General features: G+C 46.1%; 1 pseudogene; it reads left to right on the forward strand.

Annotated features, from left to right (window-relative positions):
- Window positions 1-824: 824 nt before the first annotated feature.
- The window catches only part of LOC130102012 (cilia- and flagella- associated protein 210-like), a 54,957-nt pseudogene continuing 32,267 nt past the window's right edge, over window positions 825-23,514 (forward strand).

The raw sequence follows: 23,514 nt of genomic DNA on the forward strand, positions 1-23,514 counted from the left end.
GAACGGCCGGAGAACAGGCTCGAGGATACAAGGTATTTAAAGAAAATACTGCACAACAAAATATCTGTGTAACCATTACATGAATGTACCATTTGCTTATTGTAACTTTTCAAAATGAAACTTTATTTTTTATATTTTTCAACACTGAATCTAATACTATGCATATTTAACTATTCAAAATGTCTATTGTTGTTCAATCTCAGGCAACTTTATTTAATTTTTACAAGGTTTCTAAGCAAAAGATGGACGCATGTTTTCTCAGTCCTGTTACCGAAACTCATTTATTTCTGTTGTGTCGTGGCTTATTTCTGTTGTGTTGTGGCTTATTTCTGTTGTGTTGTGGCTTTATTTCGTTTTATTGTGAACTTATGTTTGCTTTTTAAATTTCGGTTTAAAACAGGACTGAGTGAAAACCCGGGGACACGACTAAAATATGTATTTTCTCTAAAATATTAGATAAAATATTTAAAAACATAGATTGGATATAAAGTCAAACAACAATGCAAAAAAAATCTGATTTCTGATAGATTTTAATCATTATATTTCATGGTAAAGTTTAGAGATAGAGAGTGGGGACATGCAGAAAATGCTATTTTTTAGTGTTCTATGTAGTTTTTATTTATGTTTTTAATTATACATTTTAAATTTGTAGTTAGCTTAGTGTGCAGGACATTTTGCTTAATAATAAAATGTATTTTAGAGTTAATTTTCATGCAATTTTATACATATAATGACCTGGGGACAGAAATGTCACCCTTTCGGTGGAAATTTTTTATAATAACTTGGAAATATGTTGTCTAATGCATACAGTTGGGAGTTGGGAGATGGAAAAACCCGAAGCAGACCTAGTGTTGTCCAGATCTGAATGGCAGCGCGTCCAGGACCGTGTGAACGGAGTGAATCGTCACAGCAGAAGTGTCATAGCAGCGGCTGAACAGCGGGAGGCGCTGCACATGCGCTCTAAAGAGCTCGTTAAACACTGGCCCAACACCATAGCTGTGAGTGACAGCATCGCACTGGAGTTACTGCATTTGTAGCTCTCTTATTGTGCGGGGCTCCGTACTTCCTAAAACTATATATGCGTAAACATCATGCTTTTTAATGACCTAATCACTTTTAAGGAAGAAAATAGGCCTTTTTATGAGTCTTTATTAAGAAATAAGAATAATTTATTTAAATTATAAATTATTATGATTATTAAAGTAAAGACATCTGTCTATAGAAACATTGTCAGACACTTTTATTGTTTTTATATAGCCTTATTTAGACTTCTCGCTGTCTAATTTTCTTTTTGTGTCTGTGCCCCTATTATAATACTAAGTTTGTTACAATTTGGTATAATGTTAAATTGTAATTTGAATGTCATCTTGATGTGATATTTTAGTTTTTCTTCATTAAAAATAAATAAATAAAAGAATACCTGGGTCTCTGAGGGTTATAATATGAGACTGGATGTTTACAGTAACAAAGTACAACAAACAAATCTGATTTTGTCCTTACAGGGAGAACGACGGAAAAAACTGGAGGTGAAAACAATTCGAGAGGCGATGAAAGAGGAGGAGAAGAAACGTCTCAGGTTACTACTGTAACCATAGTTCCCTGAGAAAGGGAACGAGACGATGCGTCACTTGACGCTTTGGGAACGCCCCCAGCGTGAATGCGTCTGAGCATCAATGTCAACTAGTCCAATGGAATGAATGAGCGTCACGGGCGGGTGACGTCATGACCAGGAAGGCATAAGAGCACATCCGGTGAAACGCGGCATTAGCTTCAAGAATTCGAAGCAAGCCGATCACAGGGATGCAGGAAGTATGGCAGGGTGACGCATCGTCTCGTTCCCTTTCTCAGGGAACTATGGTTACAGTAGTAACCTGAGACGTTCCCTTTCGAGGGAACTCGCGATGCGTCACTTGACGCTTTGGGAACGAGAATACCCAAAACGCCAGAATTCCAAGTACCTGAGTGTCAGTCTGTTGGAACTAAGCACTAAGCACCTGAGAACCTGGGGCAGCATCCAGGTCCAAACTGTAAAACCTGACGAATGTGAGCGGTGAAGTCCAGCCTGCCGCATCACAAACGTCTTGGAGAGAAACCCCAAATAACAAGGCTTTAGAGGCCGCCATACCCCTCGTTGAGTGAGCTCTGACCACCAAGGGACACGGATGGTCAGATTACTCGTATGCAAGTGAAATAGCCTCGACTATCCACTTACTAACCGTCTGTTTAGAAGCAGGAAGACCCTTCTTAGGTGATCCAAAGCAAATAAATAACTGGTCGGACTTCCTCATTGAAGATGTCCGATGAACATAAGTATCCAGTGCTCGCACTGGACACAAGAGGTTCAGCCTTTCCTGGTCCGCAGATGTAAAAGGAGGACAGAAACCTGCAGCTCAAAGGGAGCCCCAGATAGGCCTTCTAGAACTATTGCAAGGTCCCAAGCCAGCACCCTAGTGCAAGTTGCAGGCCTCAGCCTCAAAGTGCCAAGAAGGAAACGAGTGATCAGGGGGTCTCGACCCAAAAATGTACTACCCACCAGGGCGTGGAAAGCCGCAATGGCCGCCACGTATACCTTAAGCGTGGAAGGACATAGACCTGATACAAAGCGTTCTTGCAGAAACTCGAATACTGTGTTTACTGAACAGTTAACCGGATCCCACTGACGCTGGTAACACCAAGAAGTGAAAAACTCTCGAAATAGTGAATATAGTTTCCTCGTAGCGGGAGCTCTGGAGCTTAGAATGGTCTCAACAACCTCGGTTGAGAGACCACTCTCTATGAGTTGGGCCCCCTCAGAGGCCATACCCACAGTTTCCAAATCCCCTGCCGGGGGTGCAATATTGCATCCCCTGCCTGAGACGGAAGGTCTCTCCTGATCGGGACCTCCAAGGGAGGTCCGTCAAGGAGAAAAATTAGGTCCGCAAACCAAATTCAGCTCGGCCAGGGTGGTGCTACTAAATAGGCTTATTCCATCCTGGCGGAATCACTCCAGAACTCCTGGGAGCAGAGCAACAGGGGGAAATGCGTACAGACGTAGCCTCAGCCACGTCTGCACCATAGCAACCAGCCCAGAGGGAACTGGTTGAGTGAGGGATAACCAGAGTGGACAGTGCGTCGTATGCTGAGACGAGAACAAATCCACTTCTGCCTGGCCATAAAACTCCCATATTTGCTCCACCGCCTCGGGGTGGAGTCCCCTGGCCTCAGCCCCTGCCTCAACAGGGTGTCTGCTCCAATATTCTGGCCCCCCTGGAATATACACTGCCCTCAGACAGCGTAATTTCCTGAGGGACCAAAATAATAGGCCACCAACGTGTTGTCTGTGGGTCAAGAACCAGAGTTTCCTCCATATAACCAAGGCGCGGGGATACTGCCGCGTGATCTTGATCGTACGGAGTGGGCTTCCCCTCAGGGAGAACCCTCTGGTCCTGAGCCACCACTGTAAAGGTCTCACGTACAGCAGGTCAAAGGGTATCACATTGAACGCTGCTGCCCTGAGGCCTAACAGTCACTGTTTCAGAACAACACATGATGGCCCCTCAGGTCTGGGAGGAGATGTCTCAACGCATTGAAGACGACCATCATCTCTAGGCAATTCATGTGCCAAGCGAGATGATGACTCCTCCCAAGCCCTGAGCTGAGCGGCCTTCCAATACCGCTCCCCAGCCGGTGAGGGAAGCATCTGTCGAGATAGCAACTCGATGGCAAAGAGCTCCCAACACCGAACCCTGGGTTAAGAACCAGTGTTTCCTCCATATAACCAAGGCACGAAGGCACCGCCGCATGATCTTGATCATACGAAGTGGGTTTCCCCTCGGGGAGAACCCTCTGGTCCTGCTCCACCACTGCAAAGGTCTCATGTACAGCAGGCCAAAAAGTATCCCGTTGGACGCTACTGCCACAAGACCCAACAGTCTCTCGAACTGTTTTACAGTGCGTGACTGGCCTAGCCTCAGCTCTTTTGTGGCTGTTAGGATAGCAGCTACACGAACGGGCGACAGAGTGGCCCGCATCGTCACTGAATCCCATACCACACCAAGGAAAGTGGTTCTCTGTACTGGAGAAAGCACACTCTTCTTGGCATTGAGCCTCAACCCCAACATCTGCATATGAGCGAGAACGACACCTCGGTGCCGAACCGCTAACTGTTCTGATTCCGCTAGAATCAGCCAGTCATCTATGCAATTCAGAATGCGTATACACTGCAGCCTGGCGGGCCAGAGCTGCGTCTACACACTTCGTGAATGTGCGGGGTGATAGAGCTAGACCGAAAGGAAGTGCCTGATACTGGTGTTCTTTGCCCCAAAGAAAACCTCAGGAACCTCCTGTGCTGAGGGAGGATGGAGATATGGAAGTATACGTCTTTTAGATCTATCGTGACAAACCAGTCCTCGGATCTGATTTGAGTCACAATCTGTTTGAGTGTCAGCATCTTGGACTTGAGTTCCAGCATCAAACACTCCAACAGACGAAGATCTAGTATGTGACGCAGCTCTCCATCCTTTTTTGGAACAATGAGATAACGACTGTAAAGACCCGACGCAATGTCGGGTGAGTACACCTGCTCTATAGCTTTCTTTGCTAACAGGGCCTTTACCCCTTGCTCCATTACCAGAGAGATTACCATTACCCATAGAGATATATTTGGCAGTAGCTTCCGCGCTGCCAGAAAATCTACCAAGGGAACCAGCCCCTCGAGGCTGGCCTCTGGTGTAATAAAGACAGCCAGTTCGGGGACCTGAAACATACTGGCAGGAACCACCCGAACTGACTGTTTTCGAACCCCCCTCAGAGGGCGCGAGTCCGACGCAATGTCGAGTTGACGCTGCGCCAGAAGCTCGCTGGAGAACGCTGCGCCCCGAAGCACCAAGGGTGGCGGGATTGGCAGAACGGTCCCCTGAGGGCACAGAGATGGAAAGGGCACCGTATAATGAGGTGTACACCATTCCACCCCGGTTGGGGCTGCCCTCACCGGTCTGACGCCGTGGCGCCAGACCCTTTCTTTTGAGCCGCAGCCTTCTCAGCATGAAGAACGGTCCTCGGATCCGGCTTCTGCTTTGAAGGCTTTGGCTGCTGTGTTGTGTATGAGAAACTAGCCGGCTGGAGCTGCTCACGCCCAGCAGCCCCAGTGGGTTGGACATAGCGAGGGAGAGATTATCTTGTATCTTTCTCCATGATTCCCATCAAATTGAGCCAGAGGTGTCTCTCAGTGACCACATTTCTTTGGCTGCCATCCCTGAGAGATAAATCTGAGGCCCGACGGAGTTCTCAAACCCCATCGGGCCAAACTCCCTCACTTCTGTCCAAATACCACAGCAGGTCAGCCTGATATGCTTGCAGCACTGCTATAGTGTGCAAGCAGGCTCGTGCTAGACCCACTGCCATATATGCTTTTCCCACTAGATTAAAAAATAGTTTTCTTTAATGGTTTAGTGAGAGAAGCGGACGCCTTCAGGGACGATACTGAACCGGGAGACATAGCTCGCAAGTGTCTGTTCTACCCGGGGTATTGCCCCATAGCCATACTCTCTTAACCCCCAAATATCTGAATATACATGAATGTGGGGCTAAAAAATGAGTAAGGCTTTTTCCATGATCTAGACAGCTCGCTGTGCAGATCGGGAAAAATGGAAGGCCCCGTGATGGAGGTGGAAAAATAGAGGAAAGGAAACTCGTACAATTTATTTTAAGGACGAGTGCCCCCTTATTTCTGCTGGCCATTAAATATTTAATTTATCTACAGCCTTAGTAAACACCTCCACCAGCTTATTATTATATATATATTTTTTTTATATACATTCTTTATATATATACACTTTATTTTATATATAATATATAAACTATCATATATATATATATATATATATATAGGCTATATATAATTCTCATACGCTGGGGAAGAGATGGCAAATCCACTTCCCCCATGATTGTGTACACTTTCAATGCCCAGCACATCTACCTCCTCGGAGGTAGAGCACTGAAGCATTGATTTCTCTCCCCTGGCGGAAGAGACCGCAGCGCGGGCTTCCGAGACCGGAGAGAGAGCACTGGATCCCTCGTGGAAAGGGAGGAGATAAGATCCGCGGACCCGTCTCCAACCCCGTAACGAGATCCTATTCGCGATCCACAGGAATGCATTCTCCGCGCTGCCTCTGCAGACGCGTGTCCTGCACCCCGAGGATCGCGAGCCTGGCCACTTTCCTCGAAAAGTGACAGGCGGGAGTGGAGCATGCGAAGCGAAAGCTTCTCACAATGTTGCAATCAGCCCCCTCGGAGGCTGATACCGCATGTTCCACTCCCAAACAAACTACACAAAGCTCGTGTGTGTCCCCACCCGTTAAATAACGCGGGCAGGGAGAAGCACAGAGTTTGTAAAGTTGTTTCGCCATAACTCTTCCCAATAATATCGAACAGACAACAATAAATAGACAGAGACAGAGTAACACAGATCGCTTGCTGAGACACAGAAGCTAATGCCGCGTTTCACCGGATGTGCTCTTATGCCTTCCTGGTCATGACGTCACCCGCCCGTGACGCTCATTCTTTCCATTGGACTAGTTGACATTGATGCTCAGACGCATTCACGCTGGGGGCGTTCCCAAAGCGTCAAGTGACGACTCGCGAGTTCCCTCGAAAGGGAACGTATCGACTTGGAAGAAGCAAGATATCAGGCCCAGATACGAAAGGAGATAATTGAGGAAACTAAAACCCAGCAGTACCACCAGACGGACAGAGTCAAAGGTCTCCATGTGTGTGTCTTACGTTATTAGACCACAAGTGTTTTTCTGTGGTGAAATGTTAGTAGAAACGATCCTCTTGTTGTTCTAGAGCGCTCTGAGGCTGGCGGAGGTCCTGAAGGAAAGAGAGGCTCAGATCGAGCTCAACACATGAGGCAGAACGCCAGCAGAGCCGTGGACAGAGAGATCTTGGCCCGAATGGCTTGCAGAGAAGAGCAGGCGGTCCAGCAGGAGCGACAGAAAGCACTGCAGAGAAAACGAGACCAACTGGCCATTTCTGAGTGCTTGAAACTACAGTAAGGAGAAATTAAAGTGCATTTATGCTTCAGTGCATACACAGCTAACACAAATATGCTCTAAGGACTTTTTGATAACGTTCCAATTAAGATATAAATGTTATTTCTGAATGTTCCCTAAACGTTCAAAGTGTCAACAACATTTAAAATGTTTTTATTTTTTTTTATTCTTCAAACACTGTGGGAATGTTACTTTTGAACAGTGTTGGGGAAAGTTACTTTTAAAAGTAATACATTACAATATTGTGTTACGTTAAAATTAACTAATTGTATTACTTAGTTAGTTTAATGGAAAGTAGTGTTATGTTAATGTTGTTACTTTTTCTGTACAAAAAACACTCCACGAATTATGTATAAGTTCTGTTTTGTGTTAATGTTTTGAGAACATGATTAAAGACCAGATAACTTTGAACAAACATAATGTTACTAGAAGAACGTTTGTTCGTAACTTTGAGAGAACCGTATCTAAAGTTCTGAGAACATTCCCTGTTAGCTGGGAATCACCTTAATGTGTCAATGTGTCTGACGTTTCCTCCTTTATTAGGGTTAAGGAGCATGACATGAAGAAGGAGCAGGAGAGGAGAAGGGAGGCTGAAGAGATGAAGCAACTCCGAGATCTTCATCTGAGGGAACAGGCCATCAAAGAGCGCCAGAATCGAGAAGTGAAGAGAAAAAGAATGAATGCTTTTCGTGTAAGCCGGTTGTTGGACAACATTCACACTGTAAAAGCAGATCGAATCAGATGCGGTTTTGAAATCCCTTCTTCTGTCTCCCATCTGGACCATTTGACCAACAGAGAGCTGACAAAAGCAGCGGAGGCTCGGAGGCAAGAGGAAGAGGAGGAGAAGAGAAAGCAGATCGCCAGCCAGAGCGAAAAAGTGACGAGAATGAGGAGAGAAAAACAGGAGGAAACATTTAGGTATAGTACATTTAGGTATTGTACATAAGACAATGGAAATGCGTCCTGTGGTGGATATTAATCACACTCATTAGTGTCAGAAATGAACTTCTTTATTTTCAGGAGCATTTTTGCACATTTATGAGGGCTAACACGCATAAAAAACACAGCATGCTGATTAATTATGTTAAACACTTCCAACCCATACTAACATTTATATATTAAATGCTTAGACAACAGATAAAATAACTTTGGGCGCATTTTAGGCATTTTTGTTACTTTAAAACTGTGAATCTCTAGAGATCATGGGCTTCCAGTGATATTTTAGTATTATTTATAGTATACAGTATTTAGCAATGTTTTGAATGACCTTTTATTATTATTTTCAGAATTGTGTGCTTTTGTCATTTTTTCCCGTTTTTTTTTTTTTATTTCTTTTGAGTTTTATTTTATATTTACTTCAGTTTTAGTAATTTTAGTACTTCAACTTACAAATTGAAATGTTATTTCAATTAGTTGCCAAGGCAACATTTCTAAGTTCAAGGTTAAAGTTTCTCATCTAATATTTTTATTTTTAGCTTCCTAACACTGTAAACCCTAACACTCAAAATAATCCATTGTTTTGAGTAGGGCCAACTCACATTATACAAATTAGTTCCATCAAATTAACATACGATACTTACAATTTTATGAATATTTTAACATTTATTTTTTCTTTTGAGTTCACAAAACTGACACATTTTAAGTAAGTTGAATTGTTTCGTTGTTTTGAGTTCTATGAACTTGTTTCTTTTAATTTTGACAAACTTAAATTTAACTGAAACTGGGCTGGGATTTTTATTTCCCAGCATGCTTTGCAATGACACTCAAAAGGCAGAGTAAATGCTAAAATTAAGTGTCATATAATGGGTTTTGTGCCAGATTAATGTTAAGTGGGAGATTTAGTAGTGTTTAATGTTTTGTTATGCTAGTTTAGAAGAGTTTCTGTTATGTTGGGTTTTTTGGGGAGTTACCATCATGGCCGGTGACGAGTTTGGTTTGAGAACAGTGTGTGTTAAATGTTTTAAGTTGATGTACTCATTCCGCAAGGGCTATGATATGCTGATACTATAGGTAGCACTTATTGAATTAGCTGGTTAAATCCAGCCAAGTTTCCACTACTAAAAATATTGAAGTTGAGATTACATGAGAATTTTAAGTTGTGTATGAATTATCTTACTCAAATATTTCAAGTTAAAAGCAATTAAAATGTATGATTACAAAACAAAAATCTGCAAGCTCTGCTTACTTACACATTCAATTTCTTAACTTAAACAATTTGATGTAACTGATTACCTCAAATTATTTGAGTTTTGCTAACTTAGTTATTCGGGTGTATTTAATCAACTAGAAACTGCTCTAAGTGTTTGTTTCAAATTCAAACGTGCTTGCAAACCAGTTCCAATCTTTAATTTGTCTGTGAAAGGTATTTTGGGAACATTGACATACCATTTGACATCCACATTCTTACAACTTGCTCATTCATGAATCACATCTAACTGGGAAGGTTATTGAATTAATGGAAGTTCACTGAGTGGGAAGCCTGGAGAAAGTATAATTCTTTCCACTGTCTCAGAACTGGGCTTGTATTTGTCTTTATTTTTGCCTTTTAGAGCGTCAAAGACATAGAGAGACTGTTATACAGAAGTTAGCCGTGCAGAAGCAGGAAAAAATCAGCAATGAGGAAGATATCATCGCAAAAGCAGTCGCTGAACGTGAGGCCAGACGGGCCCGAGTGCAGCGCGAGAAAGAAGAAAAACATGCAGCCATGTTGAAATCTATCTCTGCACACAGAGAATCCAGGGTAAATTACCTATTCCTAATGTTTTTATACATCGTTAGTCTCATAGCATAATAGCTATGAGGCTAACGACATGTAAACATTTTTAAATCTCCGCTCCACGTCATGCCTAACAACGGCCCTCAGCTGTTCCACTGTAAAACACGGCTTCGCGGGGCTTATTGCTTAATTTTACCACAGTGATGCTGGGTTTATGAGCATCACACGGTTTATATATAGAATTTGAAATGCATTTATTGAAATAAACATTTTTCTCAACTCTATATCAGAGGCAAGAGCTGGAACGAAAGGCAGAGGAAGAAGAACAGAAAGCTCTGGAGATGCTGAATGCAAAGAAGGAAGCAGATCAAATCTTCATGGAGAAGCAAAAACTTCAAGCTCAAAAAGCTAAAGAAGAAGGAAAAGCACTCCAATACACATACATACAACAAATGAAAGAAAGTGCGTTCAGCTTTAAAAAAAAATACTATTAAGCATCCACCCTAGACAACGCATCTGCGATATTATTGTCTATTCCCCGGACATGCACAATTTGGAGGTTAAAAGGTTGAAGCAATCAGCGCATTAACCTACGATTTGAATTGTACATGCGACTGAGGAATTTGAGTGGGTCATGGTCAGTATAGACCTTAACTGGATGTACCGTAGAACCTAAATACACTTTCGAAGTGTTGAATAGCCAGGACTAAAGCCAAAGTCTCTTGCTTGATAGTGGAGTACTTTCGCTGGGCAGAATTACATTTCTTAGAGAAGAAACTCACGGGATGGTTTACGTTGTCTACGCCTGATTGCAAAAGTACGGCACCGGCGCCTACGCTGCTGGCGTCCACAGCAAGCTGAAGGCGAGTGTAATAAGACTTTAGCCATGAAAATGTCACAAGTAACAGAAATAAGCGCAAATGTTAGAGCATGTCAGAACACCTCAGGGACCCAGAAAACCCCTCAGACCCCAGAGGGTTAAAATGTCAACAGCTTTAGATAGAACAGGTGTCGTCCAGAACGGTCGGAGAAAAGGCTCGAGAAAACAAGGTTTTTAAAGAATTCAAAATACTGCACAACAGGGGGCCGTGCATCAATGTAGTAGGACGTGAGTTTGTTAGCTCCTGCCGATTTCAGTTAATATTGTTATTTTTCTGCGCTTTTTCGTTACATATTTAGTATAGTCTTACTCCGCAACATTTTTTACTAAAAAGTCTAACTGCATAAGATGGCTGGAAAGAATTCTAAAACTCGCAAAACTATTCAGACACAACTGCGGCCTGGTCTGCAAGTTGCGACCGCGTCTTCGAGTGGATCATCTGTTACCTCAGAGGTCGAGGGCACCTCGACGGATGCCAACCTTGACATCGCTGCACTCAAGCTCGAGTTATTGGCCTCGGTGAGGAAAGATATTGCTGATATTTTTAAAAAGGAACTCCAGGATACTCTCGGGGATGCTTTGCCTACTATTAAGCTTGACCTGCAAGCGGTGAAGTCACAGCTGGCGAATGATAAAGCTGCTACCGATGCTACCATGTCTGAGCTAAAAGGTACGGTCGGAGAGATGGAGCACGCACTCACCGAGTGCTCAGATGACATCGCCGAGATGAAAACAACTATCGAGCGCCTCACAGCTAACATAGCCATGCTGGAAAATAAATGTGAAGACTTGGAGTCCAGATCACGGCGTAACAACATCAGGATAGTGGGAGTACCGGAGGGCCCTGACACCTGTACCACGGCTGCTGTGGCCGCCTTACTGAAGGAAGCGTTCAATCTGGAAAAGGAGCCGCTTTTGGACCGCTCCCACCGGACCCTCCAACCCAAGCCTGGTGATCGTCCACGAGCCATTGTGTGCAGATTTCATTATTACAGTGACTGTGTTGACATTCTGCGCCGCGCGAGAGAGCTCCGGCAGATTAAAGTCAGAGACGTGACCCTGACCACACTGTCAAGATAGCTCGGGCTGCATTCAACGAGGTCAGACGTCAACTTCGTGGCATTGACGGTGCTCGATATGGTCTGTTTCATCCAGCGCGTCTTCGCATCACATACAACGGTGTTGAGAAGGATTTCGTTTCTGCGGAGGAAGCCAGCGACTTTGTCAAAACGTTGGTTCCTGGGTGAGCTCCAACAGCGTTTCTGATCTATGTTCTAGTAGGCCTATTCCTTAGAGGTTGTGAATACACCAGTCTTAATTTGTTTAGTATTAGGTGGTTTTCTAGCTTGCTGCACTTACTAGATCTGATCAACATTACCTCATTTTATGCTTTCTGCATCTATTTGCACAGGACTGAGGGCCCACTGTTATTTGTATTTTCGCGTGCTTTACTGTATTCATGCGCATATGTTTAACGTTAAATAGTGTTGAGATCGGCGGGAGTTTTTTTCTCTTTTTTTCTTCTCTTACTTTTGTTTGGTTTGCATGGTCTCCGAGTTGTTCAACGGTGTTGTGGACAACTTTTGTTTACTGTGGGAAGCACTGCTGTCTCCTTTGTTCTGTGGTTATATGGGGACTTTGGGTGCATTTGTGTTTAGGGGTATGTTGGGAGGGGAGGGGGGCCCACCTCGGCTCTATATGATCATTTTCAAAAATAAATTCTTCTTTTTTTTTTCAAATGGTTAATGGCAATATAGATCCCAGCATTGCTGGGTCAGGCACACCTCTCAGATTCATCAGTTGGAATATCAGAGGTATGGGTAATCCTGTTAAGAGATCTAAGGTTTTTGCACACTTGAAACGTTTAAACTCTGATTTAGTTTTTTTGCAGGAGACTCATCTTCATGTTAAAGACCATGTTAGGTTACATTGCCCTTGGGTAGGTCAAGTCTTTCACTCAAACTTTAATTCAAAAGCTAGGGGAGTCGCTATTCTAATTAACAAAAAAGTCCAGTTCTCATCCACTGACGTTATTCCTGATAGGAATGGCAGATACCTCATGGTTGCTGGTACCCTGATGCAAAAAAAGGTTTTGTTGGTGAATGTATATGCCCCGAACTTCGATGATGTTGAATTCGCTAACAGATTGCTGAGTAACATCCCCTTCTTGAATACACACCTGCTGATTTTCGTTGGGGATTTAAATTGTGTTTTCGACCCAATCTTAGATCGGTCTAATCCTCGAAATCTATCTCAATCTGCTATGTCTAAAACTTTCTCTGATTTTATGAAACAGTATGGTCTTATTGATCCATGGAGATCTCGCAACCCCTCTATTAAAAAATTCTCTTTCTTTTCCCAGGTGCACCATTCATATTCTAGGATTGATTATTTTTTTTATTGACAGTACGCTTAATTCATGTGTTAATTCTTCGGACTATTTAGGTATTGTAATCTCTGACCATTCACCTTTACTATTAGATATTCAACTTTCTACCTATAAACGTAGCCCACCACTTTGGAGATTTAACTCTCTCCTTTTGGCAGACCAAGAATTCTGCAAATTCATTTCAAACTCTATTGATGAGTTCTTGTCTTTCAATCATAATGACTCATCTTCATATTCATTGCTGTGGGAGACACTTAAATGTTACCTGAGAGGCCAAATTATTTCTTATTCTGCTCTTTCTAATAAAAAGATTAATGCCAGGCTTAATGCACTTACATCTGTGATTGGGGACCTTGATCAAAGATTCGTGCTGAACCCTTCTCCAGAACTTCTTAAGCAGCGTCTTGATCTGCAAGCAGAATTTGATCTCATCTCAACTAAAGAGGCAGAGCGCTTGCTATTACGCAGCCGTGGCTCATACTACGAATATGGCGACAAGGCAAGTCGTTTACTGGCACATCAGTTACGACGGCAGGCCACTTCCCGTCTGATACCTACTATTAAAAACACGTATGACACTATTACTACAGACCCCTTGGAAATTAATGCTATTTTTAAATCATTTTACTCTTTATTATATAAATCTGAATTTCCTACTGACAACACTAAAATGAATACATTTCTTCAGAATCTTTCGAACCCTGTCATTGATACAAATACTGCCACGCAAATGGACTCTCCACTCTCTCTTGAAGAAGTATTAATAGCAATTAATGCTATGCAATCTAATCAAGCCCCAGGCCCTGATGGGTTTCCGATTGAATTTTTTAAAACATTTATTGGCAAATTGGCACCGTTACTTTTATCCGTATTCAATGAATCCCTAGAAAGTGGTTCATTACCACCAACCTTGACACAAGCCACTATCGCTCTCCTTCTCAAAAAGGACAAAGATTCGACCTCCTGTGGGTCTTACAGACCATTGTCTTTGCTTAATGCTGACGTCAAGGTATTGGCTAAAGTAATTGCATCCCGCTTAGAGAATGTGCTTCCTCATATTATATCTGATGAGCAAAATGGTTTTATAAAGGGACGTCAACTGTTTTTTAATACCCGTACACTTTTCAATATAATTTACTCAAAACACTCGGCTGAACTTCCTGAGCTTGTGATTTCTTTAGACGCAGAAAAGGCATTCGATAGGGTAGAGTGGGAATACTTGTTTGCAGTTCTGAAAAAATTTGGATTTGGTGAAAAATGTATTTCTTGGATTCGCCTCCTTTAGTCATCCCCCAAGGCTAGTGTTCATACTAATGATGTTTATTCTGATTATTTTGCCCTTGGACGTGGAACTCGCCAAGGTTGTCCTTTATCACCTTTGCTCTTTGCTATTGCTATCGAGCCTCTTGTCAATTACATTAAGATCTTCCCCTTTATTCAAAGGTATCACCCGTAATGGATTCGAATATAAATTATCACTTTATGCGGATGATTTGTTATTGTATATAACTGATCCTACACTTTCCATCCCTGCGGTTTTGGGTATTCTGGAGAACTTCAGCGCTTTTTCAGGTTACAAATTAAATTTGGAGAAAAGTGAGTGTTTTCCCATTAATACTGCAGCATGTCAGTTGCAACAGTCAGATTTGCCTTTTCGATTTAGTCCATCAGGGTTCAAATACCTAGGTGTTAACGTGACTCGTTCTTTATCTAGCCTTGCGTCTGCGAATTTCACTCCCCTTATCTCTAGGATTACATCTAATATTCAAAGATGGGGTAACCTCCCCCTTTCACTAATCGGCAAGATTAATGTTGTTAAAATGAATATTTTACCGAGATTTCTTTTTTTATTCCAGTCAATTCCTCTTTTTCTGCCAAAACATTTCTTTGACTCATTTGATAAGATAATTTGTTCTTTTATTTGGGGCGGAAAATCACCTACGATTCGTAAAACTCTACTGCAGAGATGCAGACTTAATGGAGGACTGGCATTACCTAATTTTTTAACTTACTATTGGGCGGCTCACATCCATAAACTTTGCTACTGGTTAAAATCCCCTGGATCCTCTTGGTGTAAACTAGAACTATCATCCTGTAGGGGATCTTCTATACCTGCTCTACTTTATTCCTCTTTACCTACGAAACCTTCTCTATACACTGATAATCAAGTGGTTCTTAACACACTCAAAATCTGGTATCAATTTAGACGACACTTTAAATTTGTAGATGCATCTTCCTTGGGTCCTATCAATAACAACCATTTATTTCCTCCATCACTTTCGGACTCGACATTTTCACTGTGGTATGACAAGGGTGTTTTGCAATTCAGAGATTTATATGTAGATGGTGTCTTTGATAGCTTTACCAATCTGTCATCTCGCTTTGAACTCCCTGTTACTCATCTGTTTCGCTATTTTCAAACTCGCAACTTTGTGGCTAAGTGTTTCCCTAATTTCCCTTCTTTACCTCCAGTGCATCGGTGGGAAACCATGCTTTCATTTGTCCCTCATCACAGGGGAATCATTTCAAAGCTATATGACATTATCTTAGCTTTTAGCGACCATTCAAATGCCAAACTTAAGGGTACATGGGAAAGGGAACTGGGAATACAAATACAGGAGGAGTCTTGGGAACAGGCCATAGAGAGGATACGTTCTACCACCTCTTGTGCTCGTCTTGGACTTATTCAATTCAAGGTTTTACATAGGGTACATTTCTCTAAGCTTAGACTACACTGTAAAAAATTTCCTGTAGAATTTACAGGAATTTACTGGCAAAAAAGTTGCCAATAAAGTCCTGTAAAAATGTTGGTAATTGCTGTAAAATTTATTACAGTATAATACTGTAAAGCAACTTACAGTTAATTGATGTATATGAAATACAGTAATTTATAGTTCCCTTTCGTTGTCACTCCGAGTTCCGTCGGATGACGACGAATGGGGTTTCGCTTAGAAAGCCAATCGACTTCGAGTACTTCAAAACGAGCCAATGGCAAAGAAATGCCATGGGTCTGCGGAATTTGCATAGCGTAGCACCGCCCCACCTCGTGGGTATTTAAGGAGCACGCTGGCAGCAAACCGGCATGTTTTCGCTTCGGAGCCAAGGTGATCCTTCGTTCCACAAGCCATTCCTGAATTTGTCAGTTCTTCAAACGAGCAAGATTCTCTGGTGTTGGTGTGACGGCGATCTTCGGCGAGCGCGCACTTCCTGCGTATCTGTCTGTGGTTCGACAGCGAGTGTGTTTCTCCCCGAGCGCTTCAACACAATCAGGTTTCTATTCTCACAAAAGAGCTTGCACGTGGCACGTCTTTTTAAAGATGCCTCGCCCGTGCACTTCTGGTTGCGGTAGGCTGGTTGACGACTCTGATGGGCACGAGTGGTGCATAGTGTGTTTGGGCATTGATCACGCTAGAGCAGCACTCGTGGATGACTCATGTTCTCTCTGTGGGAACATGACCATCGCAGCATTACGGTCAAGACTCGGTGATCTCGCAAGAGTGAGGGTCCCCTCATCCACACCCCGATCTACTGACTCTAGAAATAGAGCTAGTACTTCGGCTGGTGGCCAGGGTGATCTGAGGGTGACGGTTTGGAACCAAGCGCCGACTATCAGTCCGTGCCCAGCCGCACCCTCTCCAATGCTGCAACCCGTGAGTGCTCAGGGGATTCCGGCGAGATCATCTTCGGGTGTCCCGCGGGTTTCCTTTGGCGCTCCAGAGGAAGATGCCATGTCTATTGCAGCATCACAAGGTGGGTCGGAGTCTTCTGGAAGTGAAGACTCATCACAGCTGCCGCCTTCGGGTGTGACTACAGTTGTGCCAGAGTCAGATCCAGAGATGACGGCCATGCTGTCTCGAGCCGCCGCGAGCATCGGGTTAGAGTGGAACCCTCCGCCCTGTCCCGAGCGCTCGCGGCTGGATGACTGGTATTTGGGTCAGGCTGCGGACCCCCGTCCGCGTCAGGCCCCGATACCTTTCTTCCCGGACGTGCATGATGAGATCTCGAAGTCCTGGAAGACTCCCATGTCTTCCCGTGACCGTTTGATGATCTCATCCGCCTTTCCTCCCCTCGATGAGGCCGCTGCCCGTGGGTACACTGGGCTTCCCCCGGTCGAACGCTCTGTTGCGATGCAACTGTGTCCTCAGAGCGCTTCGTCTCGTGGTGAGCCAAAGCACCCATCCAAAGCCTGTAGGTATTCGTCTACGTTAGTGGCGAAGTCCTACAGAGCTGTGGGACAGGCAGCCACCTCTTTGCATGCCATGGCCATTCTGCAGGTCTACCAGGCCCGGATGCTCAGGGACATGCACGAGGGTAGGACGGACCCAGGGCTCTTCAATGAGCTGCGCGCCGCCACCGACCTTGCTCTCCGAGCGACGAAGGTGACCGCACGCTCCCTGGGTTTGGTGATGTCCACAGCCGTGGTCCAGGAGAGACATCTATGGCTTAATCTTGCCGATATGAAGGATGCCGAGCGGTCCCGGCTGCTCGACACCCCCATATCGCAAGATGGCCTTTTCGGCGGTGCAGTCGAGGACTTTGCCCAACAGTTCTCGACTGCGCAGAAACAGACTGAGGCTATTAAGCATATTCTGCCCCGACGGCCCGCTGCTGCCTCCACCCAGCCGACCGGGCAGAGTACTCAGTCTGTTCGCCGCCGAGGGCGCCCTCCTGCGACTCCCGCCCCTCCCGCCCGGCCCAAGCAGCAGCCTCCACCCGGGCCCGGTCGCGGAGGAAGTCGCAAGAAGGCGCCCCAGCCCTCTCCAGCCCCGCCCCCCGCTAAACGCCGGGCCAAGCGGCGCTCCTGAGACGGGCTGCTCAGGGATGACGTGTTTTTCTCAGGAGGTGGTAGCAGGACCACTCCTTCCCCCGGTGGAGGGCCGGGGGAGAATCTTTTGTTCTCCACTCCCCGCTGCTCACCCACGGGTGGGCAGCACCCTAATGTGGTTAAAGAAAGAAATAACACGTTCATCCCTGAGCACACAGAGTTCTTGGACGACACGGTACGCCGCCCCCGGGCCGTGCACCCCTCGTCCTCCTCTGTCCCAGAGCCGGATGACAGTGCGCGCCGTCCCCGGACCGTACCACTCTCATCCCCCTCTGTCGCCAGACCCCTGGCAGAGCAGACCCCCGTGGAACGTTCGTCCTTCCCTGGTCTCCTCTGTCAGGGCGCGGTTCATGACTGCACCCCCACATCGGGCCGCTATGCCGTCCACGTCTGGGTCAGTCATACCGCCTCGCTGCCCCACCGACGGGAAGTCTGTGGTTCGCATGACCCCGCTGGTTCAGTCCTTGGGAGCCTGGTTAGAGCTTCCCAACCTGTCCCGCTGGGTCGCACGAACGATCAGGCTCGGCTACGCGATTCAGTTCGCGCGGTCTCCTCCCCGCTTCAGGGGAGTCCGCTCCACTATGGTCGGTGGCAATGCCCCTATCATGAGAGCGGAGGTTGCTACCCTGCTGGCGAAGGGTGCGATCGAGACTGTCCCTCCAGCCGAAATGAGGTCCGGGTTTTACAGCCCCTACTTCATTGTCCCGAAGAAAACCGGTGGGTTACGGCCAATCCTGGACCTGCGCGTATTGAACCGCTCCCTTCACAGGCTGCCGTTCAAGATGCTCACCGCCAAACGCGTTTTCGAATGTGTGCGGCACCAGGATTGGTTTGCAGCGATCGACCTGAAGGACGCCTACTTTCATGTCTCCATTCTCCCTCGACACAGACCGTTCCTACGGTTTGCTTTCGAGGGACAGGCATATCAGTACGCAGTTCTCCCATTCGGGCTAGCCCTGTCCCCTCGCGTCTTCACGAAGGTCGTCGAGGCAGCCCTTGTTCCCCTCCGGGAACACGGGGTTCGCATTCTGAACTATCTCGACGACTGGCTGATTCTAGCTCACTCTCGAGATCAGCTTTGCAAACACAGGGATTTGGTACTCCGCCATGTAGCCCGTTTGGGCCTTCGGGTCAACTGGGAGAAGAGCAAACTTTGCCCCGTGCAGAGGATCTCTTTTCTCGGTATGGAGATCGACTCGGTCGCCATGTCCGCGCAGCTTACGAGCGAGCGCGCGCAGTCACTGCTGACTTGCCTGAGACAGTTCGAGGGCAAGAGTGCGGTTCCACTGAAACTTTTTCAGAGGCTCCTGGGGCATATGGCATCTGCAGCCGCGGCAACGCCGCTCGGATTGCTTCATATGAGACCGCTTCAGCTTTGGCTTCGCGACCGAGTCCCGAGGTGGGCATGGCAACACGGCACGCTCCGAGTACCAGTTACTCCGACCTGCCGTCAGACCTTCACCCCGTGGGGGAACCTCAGCTTTCTACGGGCAGGAGTGCCTCTGGAACGAGCTTCCCGGCATGTTGTTGTAACGACAGATGCCTCCACCACGGGCTGGGGTGCCATGTGCAATGGACGTGCTGCCGCGGGCTCCTGGACAGGACCCCACCGCTTATGGCACATCAATTGCCTCGAGTTGCAGGCTGTACGTCTTGCTCTGCGCCGCTTCCGGGCCGTGCTCAAGAATCAACACGTACTAGTCCGAACAGACAATACCGCCACTGTAGCGTACATCAACCGTCAAGGTGGTCTGCGCTCCCGCCGTATGTCGCAACTCGCCCGCCACCTCCTCTTATGGAGTCAGAAGCATCTGAGGTCGCTTCGAGCCATTTACATCCCTGGAGCCCTGAACTGTGCAGCCGACGAGCTGTCACGGCTTCAGCCCCTCCCCGGAGATTGGCGACTCCATCCCCAGACGGTTCAGCTGATTTGGGACCAGTTCGGGGACGCACAGATAGATCTGTTTGCCTCTCACGACTCGACCCATTGCGCCCAGTATTATTCCCTGACCGAGGGCACGCTCGGCACGGATGCTCTGGCGCACAGCTGGCCGCGGGGCCGCAAATATGCGTTTCCCCCAGTGAGCCTTCTTGCGCAACTCCTGCGCAAGGTCAGGGAGGACGAGGAGCAGGTCACTCTGGTCGCGCCGTACTGGCCCACCCGGACCTGGTTCTCCGAACTTGTACTCCTCGCGACAGCACCTCCTTGGCCGATTCCTCTGAGGAAGGACCTCCTTTCTCAGGGACGGGGCACCCTATGGCACCCTCGTCCCGATCTTTGGAACCTCCACGTGTGGCTCCTGGACGGGACGAGGCAGGTTTGAGTACCCTGCCACCAGCGGTGGCGGCTACCATCACTTCCGCTAGAGCGTCGTCCACGAGACACCTCTACGCGTTGAAGTGGAACCTCTTCGTCAGCTGGTGCTCTTCTCGCCGAGAAGAGCCCCGGAGTTGTTCGATCAGTGTTGTGCTTTCCTTTCTTCAAGAAGGGTTGGAGCGAAGGCTGTCTCCCTCCACCCTTAAAGACCCACTCCGATGAAAATAATGTTTTTCTAGGTGTTAACATGTTCTTGTGGCATTTTTCTTATGTTAGAGGACATATCTTTAGAAAAATAGGCTCAAAGTTGTATTTCTGAGTATTTCTACATTCAAATGGCTGTGAATCAGTAGCAGACGCAAAAATGCCGTTTGAAATAGACTGGAGTTGTGACGTAGTAACTCCACTGGGCGGGGCCACAAGCTCATACTGTGCTCTATAAGTAAACTTAAATTTAAACTTGATTCTGCAGCACTATGATTTATTCTTTGTGTGATAGCTATGAAAACTTCAAAAAGGTTAATCTGACTAAATGTTTGGAGCATGTCCACAAACATATTTATTTACTAACATGTTATTAGGAGTTATTGGCCTGAAATAGTCAATTCAAGAGATTACAAAAACAATAACGTTACCATTCTGATACATCCACTTGTAGACGACTAGATCTATGTACGTCCTCTTGTTCCTCGTCCGAGCTGGCATCTGGCTCAAAACTGTACGGCTGGATAGCTCCAATATTGTTCTCCATTTTTGTTGCACCGGTATTGACAGGTTGGGGATGTAAGCTAGCGGGAGAGACAGAGCTCTCAGCAACGGGGAGGGGGAGGGTCGTCCCCGTGCCTCCGTGCCAACGGCTCCGCCCACAACGCAGAGGCGAATTTCTAATGAGCTACTGCCGCTCTGCTGAAGCGAAGTCCCAGAAAACGGCACAGGTTTTGTGATTTTGGCTAAAAATGGCATAATCATAATTTAAAGACCACTGGGAATGTTTAAAAATAGCTAAAAAATATGATCGGAGTGGGACTTTAAGGTCTATGTAGCCGCTATTGCCGCACAGCATGACCTTATAGAAGGTAAGTCTTTGGGGAAACATGACCTGATCATCAGGTTCCTGAGAGGAGCGAGGAGACTGAATCCTCCTCGTCCTCCTCTCGTACCCTCTTGGGACCTCGCAGTGGTCCTAACTGCCCTGCGCAGTGCTCCCTTTGAGCCTTTGCAGTCAGTCGAGCTAAACTTCCTATCTATGAAGACAGCGCTTCTGACTGCATTGGCCTCCGTTAAGAGGGTGGGGGACCTGCACGCATTCTCCGTTGACGAAGCGTGCCTAGAATTCGGGCCGGGCTATTCTCACGTGATCCTGAGACCCCGGCTTGGATATGTGCCCAAGGTTCCTACCACTCCCTTTCGGGACCAGGTGGTGAACCTGCAAGCGCTGCCCCCGGAGGAGGCAGACCCAGCCTTGGCACTGCTCTGTCCAGTACGTGCTCTCCGCATCTATGTAGACAGAACGCAGTGTTTCAGGACCTCAGACCAGCTCTTTGTCTGTCATGGTGGGAAGCTGAAGGGAAAGGCTCTCTCCAAGCAAAGGTTGTCTCACTGGATAGTGGACGCCATTGCCTTGGCATACCAGCAGCAAGGTCGACCGTGCCCCCTTGGTGTGACAGCCCACTCCACCCGGAGTGTGGCATCCTCTTGGGCTTTAGCGCATGGCGCCTCGCTAACAGACATCTGCAGAGCTGCAGGCTGGGCGACACCTAACACTTTCGCCAGATTTTACAATCTCCGAGTGGAGCCAGTCTCCTCCCGTGTACTGACTTTTTCAAGCTAACATGGGTTCCGTTAAGGTGTCTTCGCTTGCTCGCCACTCCACTCCACGGACTGGATACGTGCGATATATTTGCTCAGGTGAGCTTCCCCGAAAGCCCTGAGTTCCTCCAGCACTTCTGATGCTGGCGCCAGTGTCTATTGCCTGCGCGTCGGCTAGGTGCCTCCCCGTGTGCATGGTCCCTCCTCTGAGCGACCCCCACATGTGTATTTCCACTGTAAGCCTCTTTGAGCATGTGTCTTTCCCTCGGCAAGCCACCTTGCCACCCCTGGGGTTGAAATATTCCACCTGCGGCTGGACACCCTAGAGATTCCCCATATGCATCCCTCGGGTCATATGTGTATTCCTAAGTCCCCCCCTCTGGGTTGGCAATAATTGCATACTTCCCTTTAATTCTGGGATATGCTCCCCAGTGTACCTTGGTTAAAATTCCTGTGATAATAGGAGTCCTTCGTCCGTGCTAGTCTCACGACAGGGATCTCAGATTACGCAGGGCACTGGAAGACAGCTGAGAAGTGGCGTGATTAGACTGGTATCCCCATTCGTCGTCATCCGACGGAACTCGGAGTGACAACGAAAGGGAACGTCTCGGTTACGGATGTAACCCTCGTTCCCTGAGTAGGGAACGGAGACGTTCCGTCTGTCTGCCACTTCCGCTGTACCGCGAGGATCGCCTGACCTCAGTCTTGGCTCCTCAGCGAAGAAAACATGCCGGTTTGCTGCCAGCGTGCTCCTTAAATACCCACGAGGTGGGGCGGTGCTACGCTATGCAAATTCCGCAGACCCATGGCATTTCTTTGCCATTGGCTCGTTTTGAAGTACTCGAAGTCGATTGGCTTTCTAAGCGAAACCCCATTCGTCGTCATCCGACGGAACGTCTCCGTTCCCTACTCAGGGAACGAGGGTTACATCCGTAACCGAGACGTTTTTTTTTACAGTAACATTGAATTAAACTTGTATTTTATTTTACAGCAATATTTTGTAATTTCACTAAAGTACAGTATTTACCTGGCAATAAAGTTGCCAATAAAATCCTGTAAATATATTTTACAGCAATTTTTTGTAATTTCACTAAAGTACAGTATTAACCTGGCAATAAAGTTGCCAATAAAATCCTGTAAATACCCACAAAATTCAAGAAGATGCTGTAATAGTTTAACATTTAAAAAGCTGAAAAGAATCATTTTAACAGTAAACTGTACTTTATTATATTGATGTAAATGCATTAAAATAAACATTTAAAAAAACAAACACAAAGTCAAAGCTGTTGTCAAAAAATATTTATTCAAATATTAAGCAAATAACTGCAAGACTGGTAACAACAATTTTACTTTTTCAAGTACAGAAAATCTTTTCAAAATCAGTCACAAAATAACTACAAATAACTTGTAAGACTTAAAAGCAAGATTCTGGGTTCAATAAAAGTTAAAGGGACAGTTCATCCAAAAATGAAAATTCTGTCATCATTGTGTTTACTCACCCTCAATTTGTTCCAAACCTGTATGAGTTTCTTTCTTCTGTTGAACAC

The sequence above is a fragment of the Rhinichthys klamathensis genome, unplaced genomic scaffold (assembly GCF_029890125.1).
Source record: "Rhinichthys klamathensis goyatoka isolate OS25496 unplaced genomic scaffold, OSU_Roscu_1.1 h1tg000264l_1, whole genome shotgun sequence".
Taxonomy (NCBI): Eukaryota; Metazoa; Chordata; class Actinopteri; order Cypriniformes; family Leuciscidae; genus Rhinichthys; species Rhinichthys klamathensis.